Genomic DNA, 4591 nt, shown 5'->3' with positions numbered 1-4591 from the left:
GTGCATACCACTCCTCTTGGTTAATTTTTCTACTTTTGGTACTCCTGCTTAGGCTGGTGATGATCTCCCGAGCTCAAGGATCCTCCAGCTTTGGCCACTCAGAGAGCTAGGATTATAGGCATGAGCCATTGCACCTGATCAAAAAGGTGATTTTTGTTGTTGTTGTTAAGTAGAGATTTTCTACTTAACTAGATTAAAGCATCTAGTATGCTGGCCTTCTGTATTTATAATTCTTTTCCCATATTGCCCTAGAGTTTTTGTGAGTTTATTTTCCCAATGGGAAATAAAACTTTTTTAATTAGCTTGTTTAGTTTTAGGGGGAAAAAAAGCAAAGCAAAACAAAGCTACTATATTTTTAGTCGATATTTTCTTAAATTTATAAATTAAATTTACAACTTGGATTTTTAGGAAAAAACAAGCCCAAGGTTTTGTTGACATTACAAGAGAAATCTTACTTTGAGAAACAGATTGTTTAATGGTATTCAGTGTAATTTGACTTCAAATTTATCTTCATGTCCTTGATAACTATAATTTGACATTGAAATTGAGTATAATGGGTACATTTTATTCAAAGTAGTTATTCTAGTTATGTAATTATTTGAAGTGGCATGGAAGTCAGTAAGTTCTTGTACTGTCATGAAAATGAATACAGTTGTGATATATAGTTTTCTCATATCCTTGATCTATAAAATATCAATGATCTAACTAATTGGACAGATGAACTACTCATTGAGTGAGCCTAATTATCTTCTGAATGTTGGGAAATTCTTTCTTAAGATATTTCTTAAAATAACAAAATATAAGTTTGATTTTACAGAGCAGGATGGTAAGTCTGACTGTTACTTAGTGAAAAGCAATGTGGATTTCTATCCCACTCTGCACTGACCAAAAGTTAAATCTCTGTGGATTGAATTTATTTGCAGTTTAATCCAAGTTTAGTCAGCTTTCTTGTTTAAAATGGTTTCCACCTTAGCTGGCATTCATTGACTTTTGAGAGTACCAAAACAGCCTGTTTAAATTTTATTCTAGGCTAAAGATATAGTTTTACAACTATAGTTGATTTTTCTCAGAGCTGGAATAGCATCAAGAATTTCATACTCAACTGATTGATCACTTAGCTGCACCAAATAATGACCTTAATATTTAGACAAGGGCCAGTACCTTCTTATTTGAATGCCCATTAAGGACTTCTAAAATTACAGTGGATAGTACAAAACTTTTGGGGTCAACTTCTGCTTAAAGCATTTTGTCAGCTTTTACTAGCCTTTTCCATTGTATTACTTGTGATGTTTTATTACTTTTCTGACTAATGAATCATGATGTGTTATTCCCAACCTATGTGTGGTTTCACTTTCCGCCATTACAGTTACCAGTGGTCAACCACTGTTTGAAAATATTAAATAGAAAATTTCAGAAATAATTTATAAGTTTTTAAATTACATGAGGTTCGGAGTAATTTGATGAAATCTCATGCCATCCGCTGTGTCCCACCTGGACCATGAATCATCCCCTTGTCCCCAACCCCTACTCATTAATCACTTAGCAGCTATCTCAGTTATCAGCTGTGGTGTCATAGTGCTTGAGTTAATGTTACCCTTATTTTCTTACTAATGTCCCCAAAGCACAAGAATGGCTGTGCTGATTTGTGTTATAATTATTCTATTTTGTTATTGTTGTTAGTCTCTTACTTTGCCTAATTTATAAATTCAATTTTATCTAAGGCATATATGCACGGAAACAATATAGTATATATTTATAGGTTTGATATTATCAGTGGTTTAATGCATCCACTGGGGTCTTGGAATGTATCTTTTGCAGGGATACAAAAGGGAGGACTGCTAGACACATGGTCAGTGAACTTTGGAACTAGAATAGTGAGGTATAATTTTTTCATTATTCATATGCATTTACTCTTAGGCGCTCTTAAATTGGTAATTATCTAAGTCTGACCTTCCTCTAATTTAGTATAGTTTTTGGTTAGAATTGGATGATTCACTGTTAGTTTTGTAGAAAGGATAATAGGTCACTAGATAGTCATATATTTGAACAAAATAACAAACACTGATTAAATATGTACTTTGCTGTGCTGTGCTAGATCCTTTTGTAAGTACTGTCTCATTTAATTCTCACTGTGGCATGGAGAAGTTGGGATTATTACCTCCATTTTTACAGAAGAGATAACTAAGTCTCTAACAGAAAAAAAACATTTAGCTAATTTGGGAAAAAGGAGTATTTATTTTAAAAGGAGTCTTTTTAATGTCTTATCAAGTAATCAAATACTAGTTTAGCCAGTCAAATTTATTTATTAGTCCTATTTTATGTTTGTTGGAAATTAGGTAGATAAGAAGAACTGTATGTGGGCTTTCATATATATTGTATTAAGTTATGTATATATTTGTTTTCACATATGATGGTTTCATATGTATTTATTTATTAGACGTCTTAATGTATTTATTCTTAGACGTCTTAATGTATAATTTTTAGAGTGTGATTTCTTAAGAAGGTGTTTATTCCCCAGTTTTAAAATTTTAAAATTTTAAAAGCAGAATGTAACTTGATTATTTATACTTTGTAAAAAGCTGAATATTTGTAGAAATGTTTGCTATGATAATGGTTAAGGCTGAAGAAGTACCAAATAGGGGTTGAAAAGCTGTAGAATCTTGTTCACAAGAATCAACATGGTTTGCTAAATACAGTGATGTCATTTCCTGTGTGTGAAAGAGATTGATTAGTTAAGGGAGAGCTAAGATGGGGGTGAGGGGATATTGAACTAATAGCAGGGTTACTAAGTTTGTAGATCAAGGAAGTGCATTAGTCATAATGTATCTGGACTTTATTAAGGAATTCATCATCAGTGTTCTTATGTTTCAGGACTGGTTCTAAAACAATTAGGGAAATTAGAAACTAGTTGATTAGTTCTCAGAGGCTGCTGTTCAACAGATTAGCACCAAGGTGAAGAAATGTTTGGTAAACTAACATGAAAATGACTGAAAAATTTAATTTTATTGGAGCTTCTTGTGAATCATCTGTATTAGGTGGTCACCAAAAAGCTAATGTAATGTTAAATTGCATTCATTATAGGTATGGTATGTAGAATTAGGGTACTCAACTGCTGATAAGACCATGTCTAGAGTTCTGTGATCAATTCTGAGAACTGTTTTAGGCTAGGAGGATAGAACATGAGTGTGTTCAACAGAGAAGTGAGTAAAATAGTGGGTAGATTTGAAAGAATATCACAGGAAGGACATTTGAAGACACTGGAATTAGAATGCCATTCTGTAGAAGTGCTAGGCATGTTCTAAGTGCATGGTTCTCACCTGGGACACTTTTGTACCCCAGGGGCCTGTGCAACTGTCTGGAGACATTTTTGGTTAATGCACGTGGAAATGGGGTGCTATTGGCATCTCCTGCTTGTAGGGCAGGGAAGCTATAAACATCCCACAGTGCACAGGATATTCCACCCAAGAATTCCAGCCCAAATGTCAGTTGTAATGAGACTGAGAAACGCCTTTCTTAATGTAAACCAGTTGAATTGTGTCCCATAGAAAAAAGTTGGATTTTACCTTGCAGCCCAGGGCATACTAAATAATTTCAGGAATAACAGCCCTATTTTCTTACCTCAGAGTGAATTGTACCTATTAGAAATCTATTTTTTAGCTGATTACATTTCATTAATAAATGGAAAAAATGATCATATGATCATTGATAAGCCATGGCTTGAATATAGATATAGATGATACCAGTGGGTAAAATTAAGCCCAAATGGTAAAGCTATGAGATGGATTTTACTTTGATTTAAAGGCAGTGCTCTTTGGCTTATGAGCTATCTGAAGAAAGAATATATTGCGTGGCTAGATAGTTCTTCATCACTGAAGTGTTTTCAATGCGTTTTAAAATTGAGATGTATAAATAGAACTCATGGGATCTTTGAACTTGGATGAGAGAAGATTTAACATCTTTAAGTAAATTTTTATTAGCTTCTAACTAAAATGTGGCATTCTCTTATGACTTCATACTCATGTCAACTTCAAAATTTTAGTTGTGTGAACCTTCTCTAGATCTTATTTAATGTTAATAAAGAAGTACTTTCATTATTGTATCACAGTTTTAAAAATACTTTAGTAATTGTGTTTTAATATAGTCTTTTGTGTTTTATTTTATGCAATTAAAATTTTGTATTTTGAGCACGGGTTCATAAGCTTCACCAACTTCCTGAGGGTACCTGGTAAAATTGGTTATAACCCTGGCCTAGATAGGCGGCTTTAGGGCTGTTTCTGTGTATGTGTACACGTTCGCAAATGTAATGTTTAAAGATTACAATTGAGGTATGCACGTAATCTTTAATCACGAATGTGATAATCCCCCTTTGTCATGTGGGTTTAATATGTTCTTTAATTGATCATCCTTCAAATCCCCAGTATATTATACATGAGCAGTTATTAACAAATGGGGGGTACAGATTTGTTAAGAGTACCCTGGGGAAAACCTTCACTTTTGACCCTTTCCCCTGTAATGCTGACTAAAGAGTTGAACAGTAAAGTTTAGTAGGAAAGCACTCACTTAACTTGCTTCGAAAGTTGACAGGGCTCTT

Source organism: Otolemur garnettii, unplaced genomic scaffold (assembly GCF_000181295.1).
Source record: "Otolemur garnettii isolate 467f Iridium unplaced genomic scaffold, OtoGar3 scaffold00056, whole genome shotgun sequence".
Lineage (NCBI taxonomy): Eukaryota > Metazoa > Chordata > Mammalia > Primates > Galagidae > Otolemur > Otolemur garnettii.
The sequence above is the reverse complement of the archived record's forward strand: the minus strand, read 5'-3'. Positions refer to the sequence as shown.